Consider the following 11,290-nt stretch of genomic DNA (forward strand, 5'->3'; position numbering starts at 1 on the left):
ATTTTTCCTGAGTGGTGTGGGAGTGTTCCCAATACTCTCCATTGTTGTTTTATTATTTTTAATGAAGCTTTAAAATTTGGATATATGGTGTGATTTCTCTGTCTACCCCCCCCCCAGTCCTGCAATGTCAGTTTGATCACCTGACATAAGAGATAATTGGTAACAGAAATTTGTCACAGTTTGGTGAGCAATAGAGAATTGGGGAGCCCTGTAGAATTTACACCATCTGTTTTACCCTTGTTATTTTATGTTTGCTTTGTTTGGTATTGTTTGGTATTATATGATAAGGATTGTATGGTTAAAGGTGAGCCCTAATAGAATAAGGAGACACTATCTGGTTTTGGTGCACTATCTAGTTTTAGCTCTGTTTTGTTTAACCGGTAACTGTTGGTTCTTCTGCTCTGTTTATTTGGGCGTTGGGGGTGTGGGCGGAACTGAACTTCTCGTTCGTAATTCCTCAGGGTGGAAGCCATGTGTGCGATGAAGCTCTGAGGTTGTATTGAGATCCTTCTATTGTCCGTCACGGGGGGGGACAATGTACTAGAAGTGGAAAAATCTGGCTTAGACTGTAATTTTCTCTGCTCTCTGTGTAATTTTCTTTTCTGTTTAAGTGTCAGCAGACAAATGGGTGGGTCTCTGGGTAGACCCCCTTTAGGAGTTTGGATTGTGTGTTAAGTAAATGGCCTTTACCCAATGGCCGTGTATTTTTGCCAGGTGGCAAGCCTTACTAGGGAGGACTTGAGTAGTTTTGGGAATAAAATGTTTTAGGGAAAAGACCAGAAGGGTGGGGGCTAGCTGTGAAGCCCACCCTCCTAGCTAAACTGGTAGTGGAATAAGTTTGTGTCCAGGATAGGAACGATTCAGCGAGAAAAGCAGGATCGGGCCCAGGCAGGCAGGCAACAGAGAGATGGGAAAACAGGTTAGAAACTTTTGAGGGTGTAGTGAGAAGGAGTAAGTGAGTATAAGCATGAAAATTTCAAATACTCAGAAGGATATTTGAAATGATGATTTGAATTGGTAAGTGGCTGCTGAAGGAAAAAGCAAGTGATTTAAGGGAAGAGCATGTGATTTTTAAGGGAAAGTGAAAAGTTAACTCTTTAGTTGCTGGAGGGAACAGCAGTTGTACTTTGTAAAAATGCTAAAGAGAAAAGTTTTTAGTGTCTTTGAAATGTTTGTAAATAAATTCAGGCAAAGAAAATATGGGGTAATTCTCCTGAATTAACCAGAGTATTCGTATATTTTAAGTAATGATTGACTGCCCAGAAGGGGTAGACTTCTGTTTTGTCTTTCAGATAATCAAAGAAAACTAATGCCAGCTGAACAGCATTCAACATATCATGCATTTACTGACAGAGTAACAATTATGTTTTGTGTTCTGTGTTCTGTCTTGTGGTGTCTGTCTCAAGTGGCCAGAATTGTTGTGTCTAATATTTTTATGGGATGGTCTAATTTAAAATCAAGTGGCAGTGTTAAATTGAAATGCAGATACTTGTTTTGTTCAATTTAGAATACAAAGTGTTTGGATATATCAGAAAAATGTGATATACTAAAGTCTAATACATTTTCCTAAGTAAGAGAAAGAAACTTTATTAGCCAAATCTTTTAATTAAGAATTGTTATTAAAATTTTCATACTAACAGTCTTTAAAATCAAGGACATGGAAAGTTAACCCACTCCCCATATTGTACATGGGATCCTTCTGGCTACCTCAGACTTCTAGCCAGAGGGCTGGGGATGGTGGAAAGCTATTGGACTAGAGGTTATATTAAGTGAACTCATCAAAGTGGGTGTGCTTGTCCTGGCCTGTTGTTCTAAAGCTCTGTAATAAGGTTATTTTAGTAAAAGGGTATATGTGGCATACATTAAATAAGACTAATGTACTGTGTATGTATTTATTGTTAACAAAAGGTGTATAAGTAAAAGTTTCCTTTATAGGTTAAAGAAAAAAATGGGAAAAGGAAAAAGAATGAGTTAACATGCTAAAAATGAACTGGCCAAGATTTGTGCTGAGACAAACTTAAAGTGGCCAGATGCCCTTCCTTTGGCACTAATAAGTATAAGAACCATTACTTGGCTAAAAACCAGAAAAAGGGGGGACTTAAATTTGCCCATGCAACTATAAAATTTGTAAAATCTGCAAAGACACTAATGCAATGTGTTAGGTTTTTTCTCACAGGTAAAGAAGAAACAACCCAAAGATCCTAGCAGCCCTACCACTCCTAGGAACCAGAAGACTGGGACTACATAAAGATCCATCAACGAAAGACTGCCTTGGCTCCACGCTAGAAAGGCCCTTTCCAAGTCCTCCTGTCTACCAACACTGCTGTGAAGTGCCAAAGACTGACTTCTTGGATCCAGGATTCTCACTGCAAAAAGACCCCTCCACATCAGAAGAATTTTCCTATTGATGATTAGCCTATTCTTTCTTCTAGTTCTACTGTGCTTCTGGACAGCTTCTGGACAACCTCTCCCTTGTCCACTGACAGACCAACTGTGCCTTTAGACTTTTCTAGAAAAAGCAAAGCTATTACAGGGTGATATGTGCTGGAAACCTCTCCCCTGTAGGATGCTAAACCACAATTGTTTTGGGAAAGAAGAAGAAACACTCACTCCACTGACATTGCCAAAGTCCAGGAATTCCTGATGAAAAGGACATTGAGAACTGACCCTGGTGAAGAAACAAAGAATTGTACACTGGCAGAAGAAATTTATGGGACCCATGATTGGGAATGTGGTATTAATTGACTTTTGGGGTTTAATCTACAGGCTGTGCCCTGTGTTTTGGATAAATCCTTCAGTATGTATTGCCCTTCCTAATTGGATTTTAAATGACATTGCCCTTATCAAGTTTTCAAATCACTTCTACATACCCAGATTGCTCACAAGGGGATGCCATTAGATTAGCACAACAGAGGGCCTGGGTTATTTCCTCTGGAAAGAAAGGATTGAGCAGATCCCTGTGGGCTAGGGCCAATATCTAAAAGCAAAGAACATGATCAGAAATTGGGCCAACTAGAAAAGGCTACTAGCCTTATTCTTGAAACTCAGCTATTTTAAGTACAGGCTGGAGTTACATATCATTTCAGCCCTTAGTTCTATGACCCAGAAGTTACTGACAGAGATGGTATTGAATATCACTGAGGCTGGGAAGGTATTGCAGTGGGATCTAGACCAGACTTGGCCCACTGCCCTTACAGATGCATCAGGAGTACCATCTGATCTGTGGTCATGAAGACATACTTGGACACTTTCTGGATGGAAGTGGGGACATTCAGAGTGCTCCTTCCAAGCATATGGACCGGTTAGGGTGGGTGTGGGCTCCCACATACCGAATCCTGCTGGGTCCATGGGGAGCATGCATATGGGACTGAATTATTCACCGAGACATCTGGGAAATTAAACCACTTGGTATACCTACCTAATTTATAGTCAGTGTCCCAATCCCTTAGTTGTTAAATGAACATTCCACTCTTTTGTCCATGCATTCATTCCTGGGTTGGGGGTAACTAAGCTCAAAAGAGCAGTTGTACATATATCTGTAAAGCTTCATTGTTTTTGTTTTAAAGTTTGAGAAAACTCGCCAAAAGTTTGTTGAGTATTCTCAAAGGGGATTGTTGGTGCCACTAGGCCTGAGTAAACCAAAGTTGTGACTTTGGGCCTGAAGTGAACCAAAGTTCTTACATGCTGTGAACTTTAACCAGCCTAAGATGCTAACAGACTGCAAGCAAAATGTGTAGCTGTCAGCAATCTCCGCTTGCAAATGTAGGAGTTTGAAACAGCAGAAGCGGCAGGGAGGAGGGGGAGAGGGGGAAGGAAAATTTGTATGCGTTTGTTCTGTGAAGGCCAAAAGATAAGCCTGTGGATGAGAACTTTTCTAACACGCTGAAATGTAATGCCTAATGTAGCTGTTGCTGGGAAGGGAGGGGTGAGGGGGAAAACCGAACAAAAGGCTCACACAAACAAGGGGGGTATAAATGTTGGGACCCCGCCTGTGAGCGGGTGTGCAGGATCTGAGAATGCTATTCTCCCTGACACCTTATTTGGGACTCAAATAAACCTGGTTTTGCTTCTCCACCCTGGTGTGATAATTAGTGCGACGCACACCGGGCAACGAACCCCGCTGTTGCTCCGCCTTGGGCTCTTTGAGCTGGCAACAGAGGTGGAGTCTCTTTTTCCTGGTGTCTTCTCGTCACAACTGCCTCTCATTCTGGAAGGTGCCTTTTAGTGACTTAACAGCAATTGGGCTTCATATGGTGCAAAGTGTGTGAAATTTCATAGCCTGTGAAATAGAGGCCAGATTAGGAGATCGAATTGTTTCATAACCTCTATGAAAAGCTCAGTGTGGGGTGCGGAACAGACTCTGCTGTTTTACTGGGTGGCCTGCTTGCTCCCCAGAATCAATAACGAGCAAGTGGGGTGATCCGGGGTGCAGCTCAAACACCCAGCTGGGCTGGCCAGGGGCAGACATCAGGCCTGCCAGGGAAAGGTGGGTGTGGCAGTGATGTCACAAAGGCCTTTGGCAGGAACTCAGCCTATTGGGCAACGATGATGAGGCGTCTGTGACCTCACAGAGCTCCCTTGCCAACAGCCAGGCAGGACAGGGATGCGGGGCAGGGGGAACCTCGGAGAGCCCTGTAGCCTTGCTGCAGAAAGCCTCCAGCTCGCGGTCTCTCACCGAGGACCAAGAGACGTTGGTGTGCAGGAGATTCAGTGCCTGTGGTTTTCATTCCGTGTGTATTAGTTTCCAAGACGTTGTCATCTGTGTAGAAGGTAAGAAAAAATATAGGCTCTAAGTACAAGATAGGGGACTCTATCCTAGTAGACTCAAAGGCATCACCACCCTCCTAGGGAAAAAGTTTTTCCTGATATCCGAGCCTTCCACACTGCAACTTGAGAGCATTGCTCCTTGTTCTGTCATCTGCCAGCTCTAAGATTTCATGAGAATCAATCTTTCATTAGGAAAATAATTCAAAAATGCAAATACAAAACACTTTGAGTGAAATCAACCCCTCCTGATCTCTAGTGTCTGGGAGTGTGGGCCTTGGGGGCCAGACTGAGACCCTCATGGGCTAGTAACACCCAGGAAGCCAGTAAAATAATTCCAGTTCTCTTAGCATCCAAGCCCTTGATGATTGATGATCCAGTAGCTCTATCCCCTAGTTTTTATCCCTAGATTGAGGGAGGAAAACAAGTTTGCCTGTTTTGTGAATTCCCAATGGCTTTCTTGAATTTCCACAAACTAGTCGATTGAACTGAACGATTTGAATAAACTGAAAGGAAGACAATATTTTCTGCACCTTTACTGCTGCCCAAAGCTGGGTTAGCATTTCAGCTAGCTTTGCTTCCGGGGCCTTAGCTATCACATCAGTGGTGCAACTGTCTGAAAAGCTTGGCAGTGAACATGTTCTACTGGATGTTATTTTTTCTTCTATTTAAATTATTTAAAAGATTGTCATAAATTGGGCCCTTATCAGAAGTTGTCAATTTCCAATGTAACGATGACATTGAGGGAGACTAGAGACTGGAAGAAATTACCCAGGGGAGAGGTGGAGTCTCTGTTTCCTGGTGTCCTACCATCATACCTGGTTGGGAAGGTGCCTTTTAGTGAATTACAAGCAATTGGGCTCAATAGGGTGCTAAGAGTGTGAAATTTCATAGCCCGTGAAATAGAGGCCACATTAGGAGACTGAATTGTTTCACAACCGATGCCTCTATGAAAAACTCAGTGTGGGGTGTGGAACAGACTGTGCTGTTTTACTGGGTAGCCTGCTTGCACCCCAGAATCAATAATGAGCAAGTGGGGTGATCCGGGGTGCAGCTCAAACATCTAGCTGGGCTGGCCAGGGGCAGAGGTCAGTCCTGCCAGGGAAAGGTGAGTGTGGCAGTGACTTTGCAAAAGCTTTTGGCAGGAACTCAGCCCATTGAGCAAAGACAATTAGTTGGGAATTGGTCCTGCTTTGAGCAGGGGGTTGGACTAGATACCTCCTGAGGTCCCTTCCAACCCTGATAGTCTATGATTCTATGAGTGAGGCGTCTGTGACCTCACAGAGCTCCGTTGCCAACAGCCAGGCAGGACAGGGATGCAGGGCAAGGGGAACCTTGCAGAGCCCTGGAGCCTTGCTGCAGCAAGCCTCCATCTTCGCTTTACCAGAGAAAGGTTATGAGCAGACAATGACTGGAAGTTGAAGCTAGACCAATACACACTGGAAAGAAGGCGAGGAGCATTTTTAACATCAGAGTTTGGAGCAATTCACTGAGGGTTGTGCTGGATTTTCCACAACTGGCCTCTTTTAAAATCAAGCTTGGGTGTTTTACTAAAAAACCTGCTCTAATTCCTATGGAAATTATTTTGAGGCACATTCTATGACCGAAGTGAAAGAGAAAGTCAGACAACAGTGGTTTCCTCTGGGCTTGAAATTAATCTGTGACTCGCTGAGGGCGTTTGGAATGTGGCCATTTTACTTCCCTCTTCCTCCTTCCCTCTTGTCCCTTCTTCTCAGTTGGAAAACGGGCCACCAGAAAAGCCTGATTTCCACCCTGTGCCCCTTCCATTCGTGCTGTAAGCTGAAGGGCATTGTGACTTGAGAGTGAATTCAGCCAGTCAGTGCTAACTCTCCACCGGTGATTTGCATAAGTCAGTAAATGAACCTGCAGGTTTCCGTGGGAGCGATGTCCAAGGCAGGGCTCAGGCTTCGGGTTTATGCTCCGGGTTAGTGGAGTCAGGGAGCGACAGGTGGCTGAGTTCCCTCTGGTGTCACAATGTTACTGCTCAGGATTTGTGGATTTGAAACTTGGAAACCAGGAAGCGCAGGAGAGGACTGGCTTAGAAAGTTTGGCAGTAAAATGTAGGTTTTGTGGCAATATCCTGTGCAATTGCTACTGGATCCGGGACGGAGACAGCATTCCTGCCCCTCCCACCACCTCTTAGCTGGGCCTACATAAAAGAGACTAACTAGAGTTTTGCACACTTGTTTGTTTGAGACTGAGCAAATAAGGCCCAACAAATTACTGCCAGGATGACTTTTGCTGCCTCCTCTCCTTGAACAGAATACAAGCAGTTTCTGATTCTCTCAGATGAAGTAGTAGTTCTAAAATCAAGGGCAAGACCAATCTGTGGCTTTTTCACAACCCAGCCCCCGCCCCCCAGAAGAGATTTTATTTTTATTTAAACTGGGTTTTTTAAATTTATATTGAAAAAGTTTTTTTTTAAACATATCCAGTATAAAATTTGAAATGATGACAAGTGATGTTAAGGCCTCTAGTTGCTCCAGCCTATTAAAGTAATTTAAATAACTACATATATGAAGAAGTCCATGTTTGCTGCCAAGAGTCAGAGGAAGTCAAAGCACTGAACTGTTGGAAGTCATTACCTAAGCACCCGGGCGTCCAGAAGTTATTGAAACACTCAGCCAGATTTTGGCAGCACTAGCCTCTTCTGTGGGTGCAGAAAGAATATTTTCTTCATTCCAGTTGATGCAGCTACTTCATTCAAATGTAAGAAACTGATTAGGAGTTGAAAAAGGATGAAGGCTTCTTTTCCCCTTGTAAAATATGAATAAAGGCTAGAGAGGAGGAGGTGTGAGCTACTACTTCTAAAATCTGGAAGGACGTTATGAGCAGGAACAATCAGTTCAGTGCACAAACTAGAGATACATGCTTAAATAAATTTGTTAGTCTTTAAGGTGCCACAAGTACTCCTGTTTTTTTTGCGGATACAGACTAACACGGCCGCTACTCTGAAACCTGTTCTTTACCTCAGTTTGTTTGAAATGAAAACAAATGGTTCAGTCAACCTTTTTGTTTTTCTGTATCCTGCAAAACCAGCAAGTCAACATGTTTGAATGGATCCCTATTCCTAAAATCATAGAAGACTAGGGCTGGAACAGACCTCAGGAGGTATCTAGTCCAACCCCCTGCTGCAGGCAGGATCAACTCCAACTTCATCATCCCAGCCAGGGCTTTGTCAAGCTGACCTTTAAAAACTTGTAAGGATGGAGATTCCACCACCTCCCTAGGGAACCCATTCTGGGGCTTCACCCCGCTCCTCGTGAACTAGTGTTTCCTAATAGCCAAGCTAAGCCTTCCACAGTGCAACTTGAGACCATTGCTCTGTGTTCTGTCATCGGCCACCACTAAGAATTTCATGAGAATCAATCTCTCATTAGGAAAATGACTCAAAAATACAACTACAAAACATTTGGAATTAAATCAATCCACCCTGACCTGTAGTGTCTGGGGGTGTGGGCCTCTGAGGCTAGACTGAGACCCTCATTAGCTAGAACCACCCAGTGAGCCAGTAACAATATCCACTCCTGTTACCGTCCAAGCCACCGCAGTCCAAGGAACAGCTGAGGTCTGCGGGAGACAGAGGGGTGCTGAGAAGGTCTAACTCATGACTGCCAACCCAGAGATGTGTTATTGGCTTTGGATGGGGGACAAGGAGCAAATCCGTCAGTCACTACAACAGGTCCCACTCGGAGCCAGGGAGACTGTGAATTGAGTCCTGCTGGCACTGCCAGCTCTGGCTTTCTGGAGGAGGAGGAAGACCCCAGCTCCCCTAGCTGACCCTGAGGCACCTTCTGGGCCCAAATGGAGGTGGCCCGGGTACAGCTATGGAGTGTCCCAGGAGCGTTCAACTAGTGGCATTGTATTGTTTTCACAGCCAGTTTCAATTTCTGGATTCTACCCCTTGCCCTGCTGGCAGGGCATTGAGCGGCACCCGTTGCTGGCCACCTGGGTGCGGAGAGCGAGGAGGGTAAAGGGAGGAGCAACCCCGAGCATCTGCCATTCAGCTCCATCTGATCTAGAGTAAGTAAGTGGAGTTCTCCAGAGCCATCCCCCGTGTGGTGGGAATATCCCACCACTGGGGCTCTCAGCCCGTCCCTTGTCAGGGTTTCTTCCCCAGGTGGAGGGTTCCTGTGCCCTGGGGTGGGATGTGTCGGGAGGAAAAATTGCCTCAGCAGAGGGGAGGTGGGCAGGGGAGCAGGCAGGCTCGTTAATGAGAGGCTGCTTTGAAGCCAGACTCATGGCTGCTCCCCACTCCGTTCCAGGATGGAGCGAATAAGGCGGATGCTGAGGAAGGCCGGGCACGTGGCTCCAGAGCCGGCAGCAAACATCAGGCAGCCTGCCCAGGAGGAGAGCAGCCCCTCTGTCCCCGCGGGCAGGGAAGAGGCTCGTGGCCAGGGGAAAGGGAGGAGCTGCTTCGCCTGCTGGAGGAGGCGGAAGACAGCAGCTCCTCTAGCTGACCCGAAACGGAAGTGGCCCCGGGTTCAGCTGTGGAGCAGAGAGCCAGGGGAGGGCAGGAGCCGGGGACGGCAGCTCTGGGGCTTCCAATGCATGAAGCCAAGGAGCCAGGAGCTGCGCCCCAGGGCCCAGCAGGAGCCGCCAACCACCGTGGCAGCTGAGGGGCCTCCCGCCGGCCCCAGCCTGGCCCCGGAGGAAACTCCCGCCGGCCCCAGCCTGGCGACTCAGAAGCCTCCCGCCGGTCCCACCTTGGCGACTCAGAAGCCTCCCGCCAGTCCCAGCCTGGCGACTCAGAAGCCTCCCGCCAGCCCCAGCCTGGCGACTCAGAAGCCTCCCGCCGGCCCCAGCCTGGCCCCGGAGGAGCCTCCCGCCGGCCCCAGCCTGGCGACTCAGAAGCCTCCCGCCAGCCCCAGCTTGGCGACTCAGAAGCCTCCCGCCGGCCCCAGCCTGGCCCCGGAGGAGCCTCCCGCCAGCCCCAGCCTGGCGACTCAGAAGCCTCCCGCCAGCCCCAGCCTGGCACTTGTGGCGCCTCCTCCCAGGCCAGAGCAGGAGTTCAGTGACAGCACCAGCTCCGTATTCTCCTGCGGGTCCAGCAGCTCCTCCGTGGGGTCTGGGAGCCCTGTGTTTCGAGGCTCCGTCTTTGGAGGTGAGGGGAGACCCAGGAGAAAGGGAGGAGGACTGGGGCGGTGGGGCACTAGTAACACCCTGTGCCCATGGGCTCGCCAAGGCGCTGGGACTGACCCACATGAGCCCCACTGACACCAGTGGGGGTGGCACAGCCACGCCCCAAGGCAGGGGATGCTGGGCGGAGTCGGGGAGCTCCGGCCTCCCCTGATCATGTTGGGGTGGGGGGCTGACTGCCACGGGGCCCTGAGGCTGATGGGGCTGAGGGCGTCTCTGGGAGGGGCAGGGTGGGGCCCTGGCTGCCATGGGGCTCCTTACAGAGAAAGGGGAAACATGGAGCCTTCTCTGTCCACTGCATCCCCCCAGCAGCAGAAGGGATTAAACTTTCTCCTTCCCACCCTGGTGCAGACACCCCCAGCGCCCAGGTGTGGTGGGGTGAGGAGGAGGAGGAAGAAGAGGAGGAGGAGGAGGAGGAGGATTCGTCCCCCATCACGCCTCAGAAGCCTCCCGCCAGCCCCAGCCTGGCGACTCAGAAGCCTCCCGCCGGCCCCAACCTGGCCACTCAGAAGCCGCCCGCCAGTCCCAGCCTGGCGACTCAGAAGCCTCCCGCCGGCCCCAGCCTGGCCCTGGAGGAGCCTCCCGCCAGCCCCAGCCTGGCGACTCAGAAGCCTCCCGCCGGCCCCAGCCTGGCCACTCAGAAGCAGCCCGCCAGTCCCAGCCTGGCGACTCAGAAGCCTCCCGCCAGCCCCAGCCTGGCGACTCAGAAGCCTCCCGCCGGACGCAGCCTGGCCCTGGAGGAGCCTCCCGTCAGCCCCAGCCTGGCGACTCAGAAGCCTCCCGCCGGCCCCAGCCTGGCGACTCAGAAGCCTCCCGCCGGCCCCAGCCTGGCGACTCAGAAGCCTCCCGCCAGCCCCAGCCTGGCACTTGTGGCGCCTCCTCCCAGCCCAGAGCAGGAGTTCAGTGACACCACCAGCTCCGTATTCTCCTGCGGGGCCAGCAGCTCCTCCGTGGGGTCTGGGAGCCCTGTGTTTCGAGGCTCCCTCTTTGGAGGTGAGGGGAGACCCAGGAGAAAGGGAGGAGGACTGGGGCGGTGGGGGACTAGTAACACCCTATGCCCATGGGCTCGCCAAGGCGCCGGGACTGACCCACATGAGCCCCACTGACACCAGTGGGGGTGGCACAGCCACGCCCCAAGGCAGGGGATGCTGGGCGGAGTCGGGGAGCTCTGGCCTCCCCTGATCATGTTGGGGTGGGGGGCTGACTGCCACGGGGCCCTGAGGCTGATGGGGCTGAGGGCGTCTCTGGGAGGGGCAGGGTGGGGCCCTGGCTGCCATGGGGCTCCTTACAGAGAAAGGGGAAACATGGAGCCTTCTCTGTCCACTGCATCCCCCCAGCAGCAGAAGGGATTAAACTTTCTCCTTCC

The 11,290-nt window shown here is 49.6% G+C and overlaps 1 long non-coding RNA gene across 1 annotated transcript; it reads left to right on the forward strand.

The window, feature by feature from the left end:
- The first annotated feature begins 4,736 nt into the window (after window positions 1–4,736).
- Window positions 4,737–9,520, forward strand: LOC120395143. Its single transcript, XR_005592490.1, has 3 exons — window positions 4,737–4,770; window positions 8,663–8,808; window positions 9,051–9,520. It is a non-coding gene; the product is annotated as an uncharacterized LOC120395143 (long non-coding RNA).
- The last annotated feature ends 1,770 nt before the right edge of the window (window positions 9,521–11,290 follow it).

The sequence above is a fragment of the Mauremys reevesii genome, unplaced genomic scaffold (genome assembly GCF_016161935.1).
Source record: "Mauremys reevesii isolate NIE-2019 unplaced genomic scaffold, ASM1616193v1 Contig99, whole genome shotgun sequence".
Classification (NCBI taxonomy): domain Eukaryota; kingdom Metazoa; phylum Chordata; order Testudines; family Geoemydidae; genus Mauremys; species Mauremys reevesii.